At 42.7% G+C, this 22,179-nt stretch overlaps 1 long non-coding RNA gene across 1 annotated transcript; it reads right to left on the bottom strand.

Annotated features, from left to right (window-relative positions):
- Nucleotides 1-1,816: 1,816 nt before the first annotated feature.
- Nucleotides 1,817-6,325, bottom strand: LOC128351086 (uncharacterized). Its single transcript, XR_008319581.1, has 3 exons — nucleotides 6,150-6,325; nucleotides 2,006-2,091; nucleotides 1,817-1,904 (listed from the first exon to the last, which is right to left on the bottom strand). It is a non-coding gene; the product is annotated as an uncharacterized LOC128351086 (long non-coding RNA).
- Between the last annotated feature and the right edge of the window lie 15,854 nt (nucleotides 6,326-22,179).

A 22,179-nucleotide genomic window follows, 5' to 3' on the forward strand; every position in this document is an offset into this window, starting at 1 on the left:
ATGAAAACAGTATAGAAATTAAATAATAAATATATAAATGTGTGCATAGTTGTACAATTTTTTTACGTGAGTACAGTGTACACATATTGTGCTTGCATTGAACATAATTTGTGAATAGGGCTTATGGTGAAGAAGATTTTTACGACACATTTGTGTTTAAGCTGTGCCATTGCTAGTGACCCTTCAACTCTCCCTTATTTGGACTAGTGGGGAGCAGAGCAGGAATTGAAACAGTTGCATGTAGTCTGGGGTTTTTGGTTGCGTTCATTCAGTGCACTTAAGCCCTGACAAACAAGAGACCATACTGATTTTTTAAATTTTTAAATTTTTAATTTTAATGTGTTTTAACGTGTGCGTTTTTATCTTTTTGTGAATTTTAAATGTGTGGTATTGTATGTTTAATTCTGTATACCGCCTAGAGATTTTTATACTAGGCAGTATATAAATTCAATAAATAAATAAAGGTACAGTGCACACATACATAGCATGTAGACTTTTGGTCTTCAACCTGTGGGCCGCACCCCAACCTCAGATGGGTTACTCCTGCACCATTATTTTGTTTTGTCTATTTGTTTTAAGCATTTCTAAAGCATAGCACAGGGAAGAGAGAGGTTTTAAACGAAGAGAGTGAGAGAAGAGGCATGGTATGTTTCATGTCAGGAGCTAATATCAGCTCACATATTGCACAAGACAATGCAGGTGGTAGAAGCCCTGCCCGCACTTCTGCTTGCATGTAAAGAACGTCAATGAAGTTACACCACAAGGCAGTTATGCTTTAGCATAAGGTTGTGGAGCCTCAGTTGTGCAACAGGGTGCTCACTGGAAATAATGGGCATCCTGCTGCCCAACTGTAAATAGACAATATTATGCCACAGTAGAGCCGTCCTATGGCTCTTTACATGCCCGCAGTGGCACAGGCATGGCTCCTACCACCTGGGTGTGCTTACACAGTATGTGAGCCACTGGCTCTTAAATTCAGTTGCTGTTACATATAGTTACAGGATGTTGACTGTCTCAACAGTCAAGGCAAAACAAGGAGTTGTAGTTAGCACAACTGGGGGTAAAGAGACTTGAGGGGCCCACACAGAATTCACCCAACTCCCATGGCTTCCCCCGTTCACTTTCATGGAGAGCATGAGCATATGCACAGATAAATGAAGAGAACTGTTTCCTTCATGTGAATTGCGTGGTCGGAGAAGATAGTTGGCAGAGAATTCCATTGTCCCAATCCAAGGGCAACCCACATGTAGCAGCAGCCTTCATTGCTCAGAACCCCTTATAGACTGTGGCCTAGTTCACACCATCCTTCAAATCTTGCTTTAATGTGGGTTACCAACATTAGTGTGAGAGTGTGAGCCCATGCCAAGGTTCACATTTGATATATCTCAGATTTATCTTGGGCTGTAAACCACCTTGACATGGGTTCACACAATTATGGTGATGTCAGTAACCTAGATTTGCCACAATTAACCTAGATTTGAACAGTGTGTGAACCAGGCCTGTATCTTGCCAAAAGGGTTTGGGTAGTACCCATGTAGCTTTCAAGAGGAATACTGAAACATGACCAAAATTGAGCGCAGTTACACATGCTTAACTCCCATTAAAATCAATGCAATTTAAACACACTCAGCTCTGCTGAATTGTGGGCTAGGCATGCATTATGCAGAGTGATTGGGAAAAATTCTATTGATTGCATGGAAATTAAGCTAGATCCAGAAACCTTATCTGTAAAATACACCCTTCCTCCATTATGTGGTCAAGTCAGCTCACAAAAACTATTTCAAGAAAGAAATAGAAAATGTATTCTAAAAGTTGTGGCATTTTTATTTGATGTTTTCTTAAAGATTATTTTCACTTAAAACCTTCTGTTCACACCATTTCCTTCATGCTGAAGTTGCATAACACTATAAATAAATAAATAAATAAGTTACCGTTATTGCTACCTAAATACCATTACCTGAAATTTCTCTGAAACATTAAGACTTCAAAAGGGTTAATTAATTACATTAGCTGTGTCATTATCCTGGCAAAGTTCTGCCCGGAGGGTGTGTGGATCCAATCAGCTGCTGAGTTTGAAAGAGCTGTGTCCTTCTTTCATGAAAGAAAATTTATCAGACATTAAAAGCATCATCATTAGCAGAACCTATTGTTTATCTTCTATCAGGTTGGAGAGTATCAAAAGAAGTAACAGAAACATAAACTTTATAGTAAATAAGTAGTTTTTTTTAAACCACAGCTTAAATTGAACTGAAGTTGCTCAAGGAGGTACCATTCCTTAAATTCAGTTTTACAATTCTTACAAGATGTAGAGCTAAAAAGCATTCATACTGCTTTATACATGACTATTCTATAAAGAACAAAACAGTGGGAAATCTCTCTCTCTCTCTCTCTCTCTCTCTCTCTCTCTCTCTCTCTCTCTCTCTCTCTCTCACACACACACACACACACACACACACGAATATACAGGTGAAACTCGGAAAATTAGAATATTGTGCAAAAGTCCATTAATTTCAGTAATGCAAATTAAAAGGTGAAACTGATATATGAGACAGACGCATTACATGCAAAGCAAGATAAGTCAAGCCTTAATTTGTTATAATTGTGATGATCATGGCGTACAGCTCATGAAAACCCCAAATCCACAATCTCAGAAAATTAGAATATTACATGGAACCAAGAAGACAAGGATTGTAGAATAGAACAATATCGGACCTCCGAAAAGTATACAGTGTACTGTGCTTGATTGGCCAGCAAACTCGCCTGACCTGACCCCATAGAGAATCTATGGGGCATTGCCAAGAGAAGGATGAGAGACATGAGACCAAACAATGCAGAATTGCTGAAGGCCGCTAATGAAGCATCCTGGTCTTCCATAACACCTCATCAGTGCCACAGGCTGATAGCATCCATGCCACGCCGCACTGAGGCAGTAATTGCTGCAAAAGGGGCCCAAACCAAGTACTGAATACATATGCATGCTTATACTTTTCAGAGGTCCGATATTGTTCTATTCTACAATCCTTGTCTTCTTGGTTCCATGTAATATTCTAATTTTCTGGGATTGTGGATTTGGGGTTTTCATGAGCTGTACGCCATGATCATCACAATTATAACAAATTAAGGCTTGACTTATCTCGCTTTGCATGTAATGCGTCTGTCTCATATATCAGTTTCACCTTTTAATTTGCATTACTGAAATTAATGGACTTTTGCACAATATTCTAATTTTTCGAGTTTCACCTGTAGGGGGAGAAAGAGAGATCAGTGCTTATTTCAGATGGTGTAGTCCTCATCCAACAAAGGCCAATGAATGTCACAACTCTTATTCATTTTGGTGGACAATTACATCTAAGGGCCAATTTGTACTAACATGTTTGATGTGCTAAAACTCACCAAGGTCATTCACACAACTGAAATCCCTGGGGCTAGGGAGGGCTAGGTTGAAGGCAGGATTATACCTACCTTCTGCCACACGAGTAAAGGCTCACCTGAACTTCACTACTCTGCGTGCCCACATGACTGGAAGGGTGGAGATCTCTGCAGCAGGTATCTGGAGGAGGAAGTCCTCCAGTATCCCGCAGTGCATTGTGTGGACAGTGGAGAGGCTGCCTGCATCAATGGAGCAGCTCCTGGCCACTCTATAGGTGGCACTCTGTTGTTGAAAGTGAGCTGGGCTGCCAGGAGTTGCTGTGAACAGCTCCAGTCGTGCACACAATCAGGGCTGTGAAGGAAGATGGGGTTTTCCCCTCTAACCTTGGCAAAACCCAAGGTTTAAAAATAGGGTAGCCCCGCTCTGGAGAAGCAAGATAGGAGTGGATCCCTTGGCTCCACACAAGCTTCTCTAGTACCTGGGTTTTCCCACTCCTTCCCTGCTGTGGTAGGTTGTGAGAAGGACCTTACAATGTCTGTCCTCCTCCTTGCCATATTGTCTAGGAATATTTTCTAAATCACGCAGTATCATCGTATTGCTAGGTTCCCTGTTCTCATGAGCACCAGCCAATGGTATGATATGGGGGCTGGGAAACACATCATGATGATTAACTTTGTTTAAACAGAGTTTTAGAGAGGAGTGAATCCAAAGAACACTCTTCACATGCAATTAAAGGATGTGCCAAGCTCAAGAAGGCTAGCATATCATTGAATGATGCTGGGGAGGGCACATTCTTGGTGCATCCCTGACTTCATCCCATGTAGGGGGCTGATAGCAGTCATGTTAGTTTGAACTGGCCTTGTGTCTTTAGTGTTCATTTTATTAATTTGTCTGTATTTTACAGTTAACTGAGGGCACTCCGATTTTGAAGGTACCTCGTCTGATTTCCCTTTACAAATGATTGATTGATTAAGTGCCATCAAGTCGGTGTCGACTCTTAGCAACCAAAAAAAACTAAGTTTCATTTTTAATTCAAGTTTTCAATATATTATTTAATATAACCAATAAGCAATATAGCTTCAGGATTTAATGGAATCACACATACAGTAATATGTTCAATGTATTTGATTAAACAGGCCCATTCACACACATTTTTAAAACGTTTATATCCCACTTTTCCTCCAAGGAGCTCAGAGTAATGGTAATGCTTATCCCCACAACAACCCTGTGAAGTAGGTTAGGCTGAGAGATACATGACTGGCCCAGAGTCACCCAGTGAGTTTCATGGTTGAATGCAGATTTGAACCCGGGTCTTCCTGGTCCTAGTCCAACACTACTACTACGCTATGCTCATACAATCACTGTACAGATCTATACAAAGGTACAGTCATTCACATGTTATGTTGAACACAGGTACAGACGTACACTTCCTGGCCTTTTCAGAAATATTATGGAACCAAGGGTCCAATGAACCTTCAGTTCTGCTCCCCCCGCCCCGCATGCTTACCTTTCTGACTTTGGACATAAGTGATGCAATGATTTTCAATGGAGTCAGTTCAATAATAATAATAATAATTGTTATAAATAAATAATAAACATTATTTGTCGGCCGCCCCGTAACAGATTGTTCTTTGGGCAGGTCTTTGATGGTATCTTCCATATGTTATGGAATGAGAACATGGTCAATGTCCTCATTCCTGACTTTGATCCATTGATTGCATTGGTTGTATCTGTGTGTTCAGGGCCTTTGTGTAGGCAGTTGTACATGTGTAGGCACTCTACACAATTGGGCACCCTTCAGGTTTCCAAATTGCACTTTTAAAGCCAATGCACACACAAGTTGTACACATAGGCTCTACATATACAGGAACAGTCTGCTTGTGGTGGTTATGGATGAGGGCTGTGGACATAGCTTTTCTCTGTTTCTACTCATGTATTGAACATGGTTGGATGATGATATGAAAATGCTTAAGAAATCAAAAGATGTATGTGCATATTGTATGTGAGACAGGCCTTTGTGAGATTATTCTGCTGGACCACTAAATGCATTCTGTGGGAGTTATCCTTGTGGTGGTGGTGATGTGTGTGTCAACTCCACATTAGAAACAAGGCAGAAGTTTCAGTGCTGCTGGAGAATCCATAACTGACCAATCTGGAATCTCCATTATTTGGCCAAATTGAAAAAAAAAATACCTTAAAACATTGCTTTGACCAAACATGAGTGAATAGCTAAAACTGATACCAATTGACAGAAGTCTGATGGTGTTGGGTGAGAGTTTGCTGTTGGATGGTGTTTTAATACACATCTCTATTGTGTCATCTTTTGTCACATTTATGAATTAGCACCTTTTTTACATCTAGGCACACAGGAGTTTTGTGAGTGGTGCCAAAATAAGACATACACAATACCTAAGCCCTATCATGATCCAAAACTAATCTCCCCATGTGAAGGAATATTTCCTCAAAAGCAGCTCTGTTATCCTTCATCATAAACATTGTGTTATGGAGTAGCTGATAGCATTAAAATCTAAGTTTGCTATCTGGAAAGTAGAATAGCATCACAAATTCATTCTATTAATTTTGAAGCCGAGTGACTAGCAAGGCTGAAAGCTCTATTCAGTCCCACAACCCTAGTTTCTGCTTTCTCTCCCATCCCCCTCTCTCTGCTTTTTGGCAAGCAAATTTATTGTAGGGGCGGGAAATGAAATATTAACCAGGAATATTGTAGAGTGACTTTTTTTGTTTCACTTAGAGATGATGAATGACACACAACCAGTACCTGTGGAAGTTACAGAGCCGATAAATCAACCTTCAGCTTGACCCAGGGCTGTCATCTCACCCTATAAATTAATGTTTACAGTGTTTAAATTGTACCTCTGGTTTAAAAGAAAAACAAATTAAAAAAATAATTGAGAAGCTGGAGCTGCAGTTTCTTGGGAAAGTGGCAGGTAACTTCTTCTTAACATCAAAAGCTCATTATAACTTGGGCCACTCTGAGAGTCATTCTGAAGTGGTGCATTATGGGAGGAGAACTAAGCAGTTTTTGCCGTGTATTCTCAACAATCAGAGCATTTTAAAGTTTTAATTAATCTCTTTAGTTGTAAGGGGAGGAGCCTGATTAACCATTAGTCTAACATATCCTCCATGAGGTCTCCTCATACTTTTTCTCCGGCACCTGAGGGACACCCATTATCAGTGTAGCTTAGGAAGACTTATTAGGGAGGTTTTCTTTTATTATTATTATTTTTAGTTAATTTGTCAGAGCCTGGATAGTTCCTTCAATTTCATTATCAAAACCCAATTAATTTTCTGTAACAGCATCAAATTAATTACAAAATATGCTGGAAATAGCAAGAAAGGAGGGGTGCTCCCTTTCTTTTCTTTCTCTCTCATTATGGGAAACATGTCAGGCCCTTTGGCAGTGAAGGCCTATTAAGGAACCACACGCTGTATTTTTTTCCTTATTTAAAATTCCACTACTGGTGTCAGGAGGCCTCTAGAAGATGGAGCTTGAGATTCTTCATCTCATGCAGGGAACTTTCGTTTGCTTCCATTTGTTCATATTTTCTTCATGTATTTCTCTCCCCCTCCTCCATTCCACACACATTGAATGGTTGTCATGACTACAGCTGGCTCCTTGGAAGGTGTCCCTCAAAATAGTCAACCATGGTTCTGATTCTTTCAGGGTTAAATACTGAGTTAACAACTAAAGAAAAGGAATTGGGAATGGGAACAATGGCCAAGAAGACTGAGTTTTGATCCAGTCATTCCAGAATCAAATTCCTGTTCAGTCCTGATGCTCACTGGACAGCTCATTGGTTCTGTTTGAGAACTCTGAATGTGCTCTGATGAGCTACTCACAGACCACCAGTATGAGTGAGTTTCACCTTGCATTTCAAGAGAGGAGGCAGTTTCACATTTGCATCCCCTTGGACATGGCAGACCTTGTAGTCCTGGGAAGTTATGAGATGGGCCATCTATATCTCACCTAAACACACATTCTACTGTTTGACTGTGGGGCATGCTGAGAAACTGCTTCATGAGATTTGGAAGGCAGGGTGCAGGTGGGCTTAGGAATCCAATGTTTCCCTCATAAAGTGAGGTTCTATTCTACCTTGCATCAGGGATAATGCTATCTTCTTTCCTTGTTTTAATAGGCTAGTGTCAGGTGCTCCAGCTTCTCCTCGAAATTACCCACAGCCATACTAGTAATTAGAAATGAGCATTGCTAAAGTTGGAACAACACATGAAGGCCATTCACATGACCTACTGGGTGGGTGGGCAGGGGAAAGGCTTCCCAAACTTTGCCTCCCTGCCCCAGACATTTGTTCCTTATTCAGCCTACCCCAGGCTTGGTTTCATTGTCTTAGCAAATATATGGTCCCAAAGCAGTGATTACAGAGGTTACATATGCACATTTCAGGAAAACTCATTGGGCAGAATGGAAGAGTGTTTTTCTCTGCTCAGTTAACCCCTTGCAATGTTTTACACCAAGGCTATTACTTCGAGCTAGTTGAGAAGTTACATGAGAGAATATGTGAGTTGTGAGGTGTTAAGCATCCCCTCCTACTCTCTAAATCTGATTGCCCCACCATTTCACATTAGCATTATGAGGTAGGGATGTGCAAATTGTTTTGTGGTTGAATAGATTCAACTTGAATCTGGTTGATTCAAGTGATTTGAGCTCAAAACAAATCTACCCTGTTATCCCTGGCCAAGATTGAACTCAGGAGTGTAGCAAGGTTGGAGTGGGCCCAGAGACAAGATTTTAAAATCCCCCCCCCACCTCACTGAAGCTCAGCTCATGAAGTAAAGAAATCTTAAATGAGGCTGAATAGTGGTAACAAAAAGCATAGTAAAATTTATATATAGAACATCATCCTATTTTTAAAAAAAAGGTTTTGTACATTGTGGACGATGCAAGTCATTTAATGGTACTAGAGAAAGACATGCTGTTCTGGTAGCTCCAGGTCTTAACACTCACATCAGTTTCAGAGGATGAATAAAACTGAAGGAAGCCTGGGCGGGTGCTTTGCTGGGGGAGTCAGTCATGTGACTTGCCTCTGGGGGCCCCCCCAAGGCAGTGGGCCCCCAGACAACTGTCTCCCCTTGCCCTATTATAGTTACGCCCCTGATTGAACTAACTAACTAACTAACTTACTTACTTACTGAATTTAGATACCACCCAATATCGAGGGAGTGTGCAGAATTCAAACATAATATAAAATATAAAACATTTAAAATTCTTAAAAAGATAAAAATAATAATAGATAAAAACGCATTAAAATTCAAAACTTTTGGTATCAACTGAAGGCTTGGGAAAATAGGTACGTGTTCAGGGTCCTCCTAAAAACAAACAGAGAAGGACATGCTCTTATTTCAGCAGGGAGCGAGTTCCAAAGCTTGGGGCAGCCACAGAGAAGGCCTGGTCCCGAGTTGCCACCAAACGAGTTGGCGGCAACCATTACCAGACCTCTCCAGATGATCGTAATAGGCAAGAGAAGGTGCTTTCTTAAGTACCCTGGACCTAAGCTGTTAAGGGCTCTATAGGTAATAACCAGTACTTTGTATTTCGTTCGGAAACATATTGGCAGCCAGTGCAGTTCTTTTGGAGTCGGTGTTATGTGGTCCCTTCGTGTTGTCCCCGAGACCAATCTGGCTGCCACATTCTGAACCAACTGTAGTTTCTGAACTACATTGGAATAAAATCTCCCCAGATTTGATTCACATTGATTTAAGATTTGATTTTCCCTTTGTCATTGCTACATATCCCATGGGTACCCACTACCACCCAAATCCCAAAGGAACTGGGCAAATGGGTGATTTTTAAAGGATTTTTTGAGTTTGAAATGGTTTTAGTTTTTCTGCCATAGGGAATAATGGGAATTCAAAGTGACCCCATTACACCTCATGGGTAGTGCCAAAGTGGTCTAAAGTGGGTTGGGGGGTTGTTGGCACATAGGGTGCCACTAATTCCCCCTAACCTTCAAGCCAGTGGGGTACTAAGTTGTTGTTGGGTTTTTTGGAATTTTTGAGTTTTAAGATTCTTTGGTGTGTAATGAATCTTCATAGGGATTCATTATGATAAAAAGTCATAACACACTAAAGAGTTGTTAGTTGTAAGAGCTGCACGACTGCTATTTCTTCACTGCTGCTTTTGCACTGCTTTTTAGGGAGAGATAAAGAAGCAGAGGTGGTGGGGGGGGGTGCAATGTTGAAAAATGCATCCAAAGCATGCATGCAAGGGAAAAGAGGAAGCTGTGGCCAAGCAGGCAAGGAATGTGATGTCCCTGGAGAACAAGATCAAAGTCTTGGAGTGCCTGGGGGAGGGCCAGAGCAGCAGTGTGGTTGGGAGATTGTTCAGGGTCAATGCACATGATCATGACCAAGGCATGGCAGATCTACTGGCACCTGGTGGAGAGTTCTGAAAAGGGAGACCCCAAGAAGTTTCAAGCCAACAAGGGCTGGTTTGAAAACTTCAAGAAGTGCTTCAGCCTGCACAATGTGAAGCTTGTTGGGGAGATTGCCTCTGTGGACCAGGAGGCTGCAGCCACTTTTCCTGCTGAGCTGAAGAGGCTGATAGAGGAGAAGGGCTATGTGCCAGACCAGGTGTTCAACGTGGACAAGACCGGACTCTTCTGGAAGAGGATACCTAACCTCACTTTCCTCACCAAGGAGGAGAGGAAAGCTGGAGGATTCGAGACTGCCAAGGACAGGCTGACACTTCTCTTATTTGCCAATGTCTCAGGTGGCCTCATGGTTAAGCCCATGCTGGTGTACCAGTCCAAAAATCCACGGGCACTGAAGAGCAACAGCAGGACCACCTCCCTGTGTTCTGGGCTGTGAACCAGAAGGTCTGGGTAAAGCGCTCCATTTTCATGTTGTGGTTCAATGACTGCTTTGTGCATGAGGTGGAGTGCTACCTGAGATAGAAGAACCTGGCCTTCAAGGAGCTGCTGCTCTTGGATAATGTCCCAGGGCATCCTCCAGACTTGCTGCTTGTCCACCCCCACGTGGAAGTGGTGTTCCTGACACCACATCCAGCCGATGGACCAAGGCATAATCTAGGCTTTCAAGAGTTATTACGCCAGGTGGAACTTCAAGCACATAGCTGACCTGATGGATGTGGACCTGAACCTGACTCTTAAGGAAGCCTGGAAGGGCTACAAGATTGCCCATGCCTTGACCATCATCAAGGAGGTGATGGATGAGGTCAGAGCAGCACCCTGAATGCCTGCTGGAGGAAGGTGTGGAAGGAGGCTATGAGGGACAACACTGCTGTGCCATCTGTGGAGGAAGAGGTCGGGAGGATTGTGGCTTGTGCCAGGCAACTTGGCAGCAAGGGGTTTGAGGACACTGAGCCAGAGGTAGTTGATGAGCTCCTGGAGCCATACTCTAAGGAGCTCACAGAGCAAGACCTCAAGCCCTGATCAAATCCTCCAGTGATTAGCAGGAAGCGGGTGAAGAGGAGGAAGACAGCAGGGCCATCACCAAATTGACACTGGAGAGCAACCAGTTCCTGAAGCATGCCTTGGAGCTGGCAGATGAGGCAGTGGACATGGACCCCTTCATGCAGCGCAGCCTGGCATTCAGGCGGGGACTGAATGGCCTGGTCTGGCCCTACGCAGAGATCAAAAAAGACCTCCAGAAGAAAATGGCACAGCCAACCCTCCTGAGCTTCTTCAAGAGAGTGCAGCCTGGCAGTTTGGAGCAGCCTGGCACTTCAGGGAGCACCTGTGAAATGCCTGCCTCAGAGGGTGCATCATCATCATCGGAAGAGGAGGTTGCTACCTCACCTTTAAAATCCCCCCTGAGCCACCCCTACCCATCCCACCCCATACCCCCACAGCTCCATTCCTCCCACCACATCCCTCCTACCCCTCTTCCTTAGCATCCTGATCATCTGCATGGTTGTCAGGTAGGGAAAGTTTCTTTCTTGTGTTCTGCTGACTCCTGGTAATTTAAAATGCATTGGAAAGGTTGGGCGGGGTGGGGGGGGAGGGTTTCAGGGATTTCCAATCTGCTCATTCCTGTTGAGTTTGGGTGATATTAGGGTGGGTGGGTTTTTTTTAGCATTTTCTTTTTGTGTGTGTGATGTTGTGGTCGCAGTTCCCCTCCCCCCCCCTCTTTCCCATTGACTATAATGCCTCATCAATTGTGAATCTGCCAACCGCAAGGTTTTTGCAGAACTTAATTCTCGCAGTTGGTGAGGGACAACTGTGTTAGAATATCTGGATGCAAAGCATAAAAATATATTCCTAAACAACTAATTGGAAAATGAGATTGTAAGAGGCCCTTGGTATACAGAAGAACTACAAGGGCTGAAATGGCAAGGTAGATGACTGGAGTGCAAGTAGAGAAAGACTCAACTCGAATCCAACAGTTTGCAACATAGAGCCCATTTGAAGATCTACGTTCAGGTGATACGTGTGCAGGGGCGTAACTATAATAGGGCAAGGGGAGACAGTTGTCTGGAGGCCCACTGCCTTGGGGGGCCCCCAGAGGCAAGTCACATGACTGACTCCCCCAGTCGCGCACCCACCTAGGCTTCCTTCAGTTGTATTCATCCTCCAAAGTTGATGTGAATGTTAAGACCTAGAGCTACCAGAACAGCATGTATTTCTCTAGTACCATTAAATGACTTACATTGTCCACAATTTACAAAACCTTTTAAAAAACAATTTAGGGTGATGTTCTATTGTGATACATAGGTTATAAATATTACTATGCTTTTTGTTACCACTATTCAGCCTCATTTAAGATTTATTTACTTTATGAGCAGAGCTTCGGGGGCGGGGGGCATTTTAAAATCTTGTCTCTGGGCCCACTCCAACCTTGCTACGCCCCGAGGTGTGGCAAAAATTAGATTCTTTTCTGCCCTTATTGCATCCACAAGTTCACTTCCGGTGGAGTTGTTCAGCAACTCTTGTGTGGTTAGGTTGTATGAGTTCCAGTTTGTGACTCCTGAGGATGTGGACAAGCTGCTTGGAGCAGTGCAGCCTACCACCTTTTCTCTTGACCCTTGCTCAACATGGCTTATACTATCTGGCAGAGGGATTGTTGTAGGAGGCCTAGTAGAGATCATAAATGCTTCTCTGAGGGAGGGCAGGATGCCTCCTTGTCTTAAGGAGGCAATTATTAGACAACTTCTGAAAAAGCCTACCTTGGTTCCCTCAGAGTTGAGTAACTATAGGCCTGTCTCCAACCTTCGTGGCTGGGCAAGGTAATCGAGAGGGCGGTGGCCTCCCAGCTCCAGACTGTCTTGGAGGAAACGGAATATCTAGACCCATTTCAAACTGGCTTTTGGGTGGGCTATGGGGTGGAGATGGCCTTGGTCAGCCTGATGGATGATCTGCAATTGGAAATTTACAGAGGGAGTGTGACTCTGTTTGTGCTTTTGGACCTCTTGGAGGCTTTTGATACTATCGACCATAGTATCCTTCTGGAGCATCTGAGGGGATTGGAAGTGGGGGGCACTGCTTTGCAGGTTCCAGATGATGTCCCTTGTTGTTCTTCAAAACCTGAACTTTTGTATGGTGTCCTTCAGAGCTCCATATTGTCTCCGATGCTGTTTAACATCTACATGAAACCGCTGGGAGATTTCATCAGGCAATTTGGTGCAGGGTACTATCAGTATGCTGATGACACCCAAATCTATTTTTCCATGTCAACTTCATTGGGAGAAGGCATTAGGGATGTGCACAGAACCGACTGGCCAGGTTCTATTCAAGTCCGGACCAGACACTAACCCAACTGGACCAGTTCGGTCCGGCACCTCCCCCCCCCCGAACCCCACCAGCTCAGTTCATCCCCCCCCCAGTTTTTTTTTAACAGAATTAAATTCTGTTTAACAGAACAGAATTAAAATTAAACCTTGATTTTTTAATGTTAAAAAAAGAATTTCTCTAAAACACACATACAAAGGTCTACAAACGCCTGAATAGTTGGGGGGTGTTCGGTCTGGGGTCAGACCGAACAGGGGGTGGTTCGATTCAACCCCAAACCATCGAACCGAACCAGCTCGACGCTGAGCCAGTTTGCACATCCCTAGAAGGCATAACCTCCCTAAATGCCTGCCTGGAGGCAGTGATGGCCTGGATGAGGGATAACAAACTGAGACTGAATCCAGATAAGATGGAGCTACTTATTGTGCGGGGTCGAAACTCGGGAGATGAGTTTGATCTGCCTGTTCCAGATGGGGTCACACTTCCCCCAAAAGAACAGGTGCACAGTCTGGGGGTGCTTCTGGATCCGAGCCTTTCCCTGTTGTCGCAGGTTGAGGCAGTGGCCAGAGGTGCCTTTTATCAGCTTCAACTGATATGCCAGCTGCATCCATTTCTTGAGATAAACAACCTCAGAGCAGTTGTACATATGCTGGTAACCTCCAGCCTGGATTACTGTAATGTGCTCTATGTGGTGCTGCCTCTGTATGCAGTCTGGAAACTACAGCTAGTTCAGAATGTGGCAGCCAGGTTGGTCTCTGGGTCATCTCAGAGAGACCATATTACTCCTGTATTGAAAGAGCTATACTGACTGCCGATAAGTTTCCGGGCAAAATAAAAGGTGCTGGTTATAACCTATAAAGCCCTAAATGGCTTTGGCCCTGGGAAGAGAACATCTTCTTCATCATGAACCCCACTGCCTATTGAGATCATCAAGAGAGGTCCATCTACAGTTTTTTAATTTCTCTGTTGTCATTTATCTGTTTTAATTAATGTTTTAATTTTTCTGGTTTTGTTGTAAACCGCCCAGAGACGTACGTTTCGGGCAGTATAAAAATCTGTTAGATAAACAAACAAACAAATAAATAAATAATGTTGAATAAATAAATAATGATAAATAAATAAATAATGATAGATAAATAATTGTAGAAGTGAAGAAGGAATATTCATTGGTTATGTACTGAGTAGCAAGAGCTATAGAATACTTGATCCTATCACAGAGACTGTTCAATTGTGCAAGGTTGTGTATTTTGATATGCATTGTCACTGGCAGCCAGATAAGAGAAAATGCCAGAACCTACAGGCTGGCACAAAATTGAAGGAATGTCAGTTTCAGAGACTGATTGATTGCTACAATCAGGAAAAGAAAAGATTGCATCACACCATAAAATGTGGGACTCGGAATTCAAGAATGAGACAATGAGAAGGGAAATGTTGGGATTTTGCAAGGACATTGTCCCAGTTCTTTGTGTGGGGCATGCTTGTCTCTCTGTGTGTATATATCTAGGTACTGGTTTAGGGGTGGAGTCAGAGTTTGTCTCCTCACTTGCTGTCTTGAATGCAAACTGAGAGGTTCTCCCTCTCTCTGCATTAGTCTGTTTATTGGTTTCTTATCCTATGTTTTAGTTAGTAATAAACTCTTGTTTCTCATTTATTTAAAGTTGGCTTCCTGTTTAATTACTTATAAAGCGTAAGTAATGTCTCCTCAACATTCAATGCAGGGATGCTGAAGATTTCTTGCAGACTTGGGGCCCACCTTCATTTGCCAGAGGCTATGCTAGATGTCGTTGTTGTTGTTAATAATTACTCTTTTCAAAAAAGACATTCTCAAAGTAGTTTTCACAGAAAAAAGGAATATGGTTTTTCCCTGTGCCAAAAAGGCTCACAACCACACACACACACTATGCAGACACCAGCAACAGCCACTGGATGGATGCTGTGCTGGGGTTGGATAGGGACAGTTACTTTTAGACATGAGTGGGGAAGTTGCATAAATAAACAAATATGGCTCATCCCATCATGGCTAGGTTGGCTCTAAAAATAAAAAAGTTTCCATTGTGAGATTGAAATGTACCTCCAATTTTAATTCACAGAAGAAAAAAACGCATGTGCCTGCATTATCAGAAGTTTGGGAAACCCTGAGATAAGCATCGAACCAGGCCTTATGAAGAACAACTAACATTTAGCAGTCATGCTGCAAGTCAAGGGGCATAATACAATCCAGGACAACAGCTTAGAGTCTTCCCTTTCCCCCCTGAACAGTAATGACGCATGGTATAGGTGACACATATTGAAAAGACATCGCACTTGGCAAAATGGCAAAAATGTGCACATGAAACATTATGAAACATGTAAGCAGGAACTACAATCCTCCCCCAAGCAAGGCATGTCAGTTGCATGGGCATGGCTTAGGAAAACATTTACTTAAAGACTGTGACTTGTGAACCTCCGAGAAGGAGGCAATGCAAGTGCCATAGGGGTGCAATGTAGACGAGAAGTAAATTAAACAGAAATGTAAGGGGGAGAAAACTGGAAGAGTCGAGTGAAGTTTTCTGAGGTGGAAGAAGACATGCCCTAGGAAGACATGGAAACCTAGGCTACAAAGCAAGCTCTTCCCTATAGGCACAGACACTGTCTATTATGTTTTGCAATTCCCCTGGACTTAGTTTAGAGGACAGATTTGAAGACGTTGGCAAAAAAAAAAAAAAAAAGGCATTCTCCAAATATACAAACAGCCTATAAAGGGCAAATTATTATATTCCATATATTCTAATGGTATAAAATGCATGTATTGAGCTATGGAAAAACCCAGAATTCAGTGACAACAGGCCAATGCCCTACTTTGAAATGGGCAAGAACTAGACCTATTTCTTGGCCATTCTCAAAGATGTGTTGATACTGAATATGCACAAGAACTCTTTTTAATATGGAAGTGCAATTATATAACAGACACAAAGAGGAATAAAACAAAGGATTAACCTCGCATAATGTCTGTAATAATGTAGGAATAAAAACCAGGATAGGGATGTTCAGCTGAAGATTTAGATATTGAATCAATTTACTGTCCTAAGCATATTTTACCTGAATGTAAACTGAATTGAAATCAGTCGGATTGACTTCCATGGAATGTTGTTTAACATGGGAGCATTGGAATGGATGCACAAGTAAAACTTTATACAAGACATAAGTGGTGCAGCGGGAAAATGCTTGACTAACAAGCAGAAGGTTGCTGGTTTGAATCTCTGCTGGTACTATATTGAGCAGCAGAAATATAGGAACATGTTGAAAGGCATCATCTCATACTGCATGGGAGGAGGCAATGGTAAATCCCTCCTGTATTCTACCAAAGAAAACCACAGGGCTCTGTGGGTGCCAGAAGTTGAAATCGACTTGACGGCACTCTTTAATGGCCTAAACTCACTTTTCTCTTGGTTCATGTTAATCTAGTAGTATAGATCAAGCTGCATTGTAGTGTGCGTTGATGACCCTTGGAAAGACAAGATGGGGAAATTCTGTCTTTGTCATCTTTTGTCCTCCTCCTCTGTCATGTACAATCTCTGTCATGAGCATCAAACAGAGTTCTCCTTTAACTAGTTATCAAATCAAGTGAACATTATCCAAATCTAACTGATTATGATGACCCTGGTCCCCACAAAAAGCCAATTCCAATTTCCAAACTACCTGGATGAACCCCCTCACCCCAGGCTAGCTTGACTGCCCATAACTGTGTCCTGCAATAAGAATGATTTTACCACACATTGGGTACCAATGGATGATAAATAGTTATCTGTATCCACTCTCAGTGTGATTTCATTGAGAAAAAAGCATAACTGGAGTTTGGGGAGGGGCATGAAAGAGCATAGACTTATGTACGAACCATCCTTTCCCTATTCCTCTAGTTCTTCTTCCTTATCTGTTAATTTTCTGGGTAGAGAACAGATCTATTCATTAAATGCAATATTTACAAAAGCAGAGAGATACAGAAATATGCTAAGGTCACTTTATGCTATATGCTAGCTCCTAGTTATGGAGAAAATGTTCTGATTTTATAAAAGGAATCAGCATGAGGCAGAATCCATTTCCTCCAATGTTGTGGATACAAAGAAACTGTCAGACCGCTGACGGGGATGGTTTTGAATGATGCCTGAAAACATGGATTAGAATGCAGAATGTGTGCATAAGGTATTAAAGGAGTCCCTGGCTCACAGCTGAGCAGATCCTTAAACTGAAATATGCCATTAAAATTGTAGAATTGGGGAGGGAGATGCAGATGAATACCAGAGCAAACACAGAGGCCACTATGCATAATGCACAAGCCAATGTGTCAAAACTCAAGCAACAAACCACCATTTGCAGCCATGGGGGGAAATAGCTTCCTTTTGCACTGAATGCAGATGTAGGGCATTTAAAATACTAACAAACAGTTGATGTATTTTACATAGCCTGGATGAATTTGATTCTTAAAGTCTAAATGGCATGGGATTTTATAAATACAGAAAGACATTCTTTTGGTGAAGTGATGGGAATGTATATGGGGGAAATTGCATATACTAATAGCAAACTCAGGTAGTTGAATGCCTATCTGTTTGGAAGCAAAATGCTGCCATCTGAAAATAAGGTAATCACTTCTATATACTCAGGGAATTCCTAAGTATGCAGAAGTACATACATTTGTAAAATGAAATGAAATGCGGGGGCGGGGGGCAGCCCAGTGAAGACTGAGCATATAAATATCATGAGGTGGTGGGAAAGAACAGAATAGTGGGGTGGGAAGGAAACAAGAGCAGCTCCAGAGTGGGGCAAAAGGAGGCAAGCACCCCCAGACAAGTAGTTTGCCTCCACCTACCTCCTATTTCTGTTTCAGAAATCTGATATGTGGAACACAGCTCACCCACCCATAAATACACTTTGCACCTTCTGTGCTCCCTTCTAATTTTTTTCCTGGTGTTGCATCTGTGAGAAAGAGGGGGAATCAGTGTACTTGTGCCCTTATCCTGGAGGTGGGCATTGATTGATTGATTAAGTGCCGTCAAGTCGGTGTGTACTCTTAGCAACCACATAGATAGATTCCCTCCAGGATGATCTGTCTTCAGCTTGGCCTTTAAGGTCTCTCAGTGGTGCATTCATTGCTCTAGTCCATCCACCTTGTTGCTGGTCGTCCTCTTCTTCTCTTTCCTTCAACTTTTCCTTATCCGTGGTCGACAGCTTGTTGAAAGTGTTGACCCAATGTGCGGCAGCTGTGAAAAAGGCCAATTCCATGCTAGGGATCATTAGGAAGGGGACTGATAATAAAACAGCTAATATTATAATGCCCTTATACAAAACTATGGTGCAGCCACATTTGGAGTACTGCGTACAATTCTGGTCACCACATCTAAAAAAGGACATTGTAGAACTGAAAAAGGTGCAGAAGAGGGCAACCAAGATGATCAGGGGCCTAGAGCATCTTTCTTATGAGGCAAGGCTACAACACCTGGGGCTGTTTAGTTTAGAAAAAAGATGACTGCAGGGAGACATGGTAGAGATCTATAAAATCATGCATGGTGTGGAGAAAGTGGATAGAGGGAAATTCTTCTCCCTCTCACATAACACTAGAACCAGGGGTCATCCCATGAAACTGATTGCCAGGAAATCTAGGAGCAAAAAACGGAAGTACTTTTTCACACAACACATAATCAACTTGAGGAATTTTCTGCCAAAAGATGTGATGATAGCCAACAACCTGGATGGCTTTAAGAGGGGTTTGGATAACTTCATGCAGGACAGGTCTATTAACGGCTACTAGTCGGAGGACTATAGGCCACCTCTAGCCTCAAAGGTAGGATGCCTCTGAGTACCAGTTATTTTATTATTATTATTATTATTATTATTTATTAATTCAATTTCTATACCGCCCTTCCAAAAATGGCTCAGGGCAGTTTACAAAGAGAAATAAAGCAAATAAGATGGCACCCTGTCCCCAAAGGGCTCACATTCTAAAAAGAAACATAGGACACACACCAGCAACAGTCACTGGAAGTACTGTGCTGGGGGTGGATAGGGCCAGTTACTCTCCCCCTGATAAAAATAAAGAGAATCACCATGGTAAAAGGTGCCTCTTTGCCCAGTTAGCAGGGTGGGTGGGTGGGTGGGGGGTTACAGCAGGAAAGAGGGCATGCCCTCAACTCCTGCCTGTGGCTTCCAGCGGCATCTGGTGGGCCACTGTGCGAAACAGGATGCTTGACTAGATAGGCCTTGGGCCTGATCCAACAGGGCTGTTCTTATGTTCCCAGCATTATGGACTTCTCAGGGGAGCTGGATCTTTGCATAATGTGTCCCGAGTATGATAGTTTGAGCCTGAGAAAATGAAACATTTTGTTGCAGGTCTCTCTTGTATATACTAATATATACTGAGCTATAAAAAGGAGCCACCCCATAAGGTAATGTGTTCTCCAAAGTTGGCATATACATATACAGTGGGCATATACAAAAGAAAACCTCCCCACAAAACATACTGTTGAGACTGAACATGCTCAGTTGTTTGCAAGAGCTGTTAAATATTGAAGTTTCAATTTGAAAAACAACAACAGCTGAATACCAGAGGGGAAAGGGATGGGCATTTGCCTGTCTGAGTCTGTATAAGACAGCTTATAATATTCTAGAGGCCAACATTAGGGTTGTGGAGATGCAACCTTTTCATACAGGTCCCATTTATATCTACTGTATCCTAATTACTCTCCATCACAACCGATTCCATTTTTGCAGTGGTATATAGGAAAGAAAATGCAAAACATTAACCTTTCATGACTAAAGACAGTTTTTAGGAGTTTTCAATACATGGATCCTTGAGAGACTGTCATCGTTGTATATCACTCTGGACAAAGTAAGGTAATTTCTTCTGCCAAATCAGCTAGTGAGTAGAGAGTGGATAGAGAGCAGAAGTGAGAAAACTGCAAGCTTCATTTGATTCCTGATTCTACTGCTGAATCATGTATTTTATATTGGTGAGTGCCTTAAACTTATGGCCTCCGTGACTGGCCATATTATTATTCTTCCTGTTGGAAGTGGCTATTCCATGAAAAGGATTAGAAGCCTAACTAAAAAATGAAAAGCAGTAAGTTTGTCAGGCAGAGGTAAATTATTCCAATGCAGCTGTTTAGTCTATGCAGCCCATACTATAGCATTGTGTTTCATATTACACTTCACTGCTTATGATTCACCACATTATTTTTGCACTCCATAAGGAAAAAGGCATGCTCTGTAGGTGGAATAATATTATCATGTTTGTCTTTGTCCTCTTCCAGTGACAGTGCTAGAGCTGCTGCAGAGAAGTTTCCTACACCTCATATAAATCATGATAGAATCACCTTACTATTCCTTCATCATTTGACCAACATTTATGTTCCAGTGTGCCTGGGAGCTGGATAAATTCCTACCATGTCAGCTGACTTTACCAAGAGCCATGGATGCAATGCCATTTGAGAAAGGAATGACCAGAATATTATTCATTCATTCATTCATTCATTCAGTTTCTATACCACGCTTCCAAAATGGCTCAGGGCAGTTTACAGATAAAACAAAAACAGTTAAAATCAACCAACAATTAAAACAGAGATTTTGAAATACCGTAAAACAACACTTAAACAATAAAAACAGTTCAAAAATCCTGAAAAACTAGGTACATTAAAACCCTTTAAAACAATTTAAGAACCCTGGAAGGCCAGGCCAAATAGAGAGGTTTTGAGGACTCTCCGAAAAGCCAGTAAAGAGTTCAAATTACGGATTTCTGCAGGGAGCGCATTCCACAGTCCAGGAGCAGCTACAGAGAAGGCCTGCCTCTGAGTCGCCACCAGATGACCCGGTGGCAACTGGAGACAGACCTCCTCAATTGACCTTAATGTGTGGTGAGGATCATGCAGAAGAAGGCACTCTCTAAGGTAACCTGGACCTAAGCCGTAATAAGGTAATAATTAGTGCTTTGTATTTTGCCCGGAAACATGTTGGCAGCCAGTGCAACTGTTTCAAAACAGTTGCCACAGAGACCAGTCTGGCTGCCACATTTTGAACTAACTGAAGTTTCTGAACTATGTACAAAGGCAGCCCCACGTAAAGCGCATTGCAGTAGTCAAGCCTTGAGGTTACCAGCTGATGCACCACTGTTTTGAGGTCATCATCTTCAAGGAATGGATACAGCTGTCGAATCAGCCAAAGCTGATGGAAAGCACTCCTGGCCCTAGCCTCCACTTGAGGTACCAGGGTGAGGCTTGGGTCCAGCAGTACACCCAAGCTGTGCACCTGCTCCTTCCGGGGGAGTGTAACCCCATCCAGCACAGGGAGATCTAACTCATCCCTCAGATTCTGAGCCCCTGCAATGAGCACCTCCGTCATGCTTGGATTCAGCTTCAATTTGTTATCCCTCATCCAGCCCATTACTGTCTGTAGGCAGGCATTTAGGGAATGAACAGCATTTCCTGATGATTCAGATGAAAAAGCAGAGTAGATTTGGGTGTCATCAGCATACTGCTAAGACCCAGCACCAAATCTCCTGATGACCTCACCCAGTGGTTTCATGTAGATATTAAAAAGCATTGGTGAAAGAATGGAGCCCTGGGGGACTCCATATAACAGCTCCTGTTTTGAGGAGCAACTGTCACCAAGCTCCACCATCTGGGATCTACCTGAGAGATAGGAGCGGAACCACTGCAAAGCAGTGCCTCCTATCCCCAACTCCCCCAGGTGACCCAGAAATATACCATGATCAATGGTATTGAACGCCGCCGAGAGATCCAAGAGAACCAAAAGAGTCACACTCCCTCTGTCGATTCCCCAGTAAAGGTCATTCACAGGCCTACCAAGGTTGTCTCAACCCCATAGCCCATTCAAAAGCCAGTTTGAAATGGGTCTAGATAATCAGTTCCCTCCAAAACCACCTGCTGCTGGTTGACTACCACCCTCTTGATCACCTTTCCCAACCAAGGGAAATTGGCCTATAACTATCCATCACTGAAGGATCCAGGGAAGGCTTCTTAAGAAGATGTCGAACTATTGCATCCTTCAAATATGGAGGCACCCTAGCTTCCCTCAGTGATGCATTTATGATATTAACTA

The sequence above is a fragment of the Hemicordylus capensis genome, chromosome 1 (genome assembly GCF_027244095.1).
Source record: "Hemicordylus capensis ecotype Gifberg chromosome 1, rHemCap1.1.pri, whole genome shotgun sequence".
Taxonomy (NCBI): Eukaryota; Metazoa; Chordata; class Lepidosauria; order Squamata; family Cordylidae; genus Hemicordylus; species Hemicordylus capensis.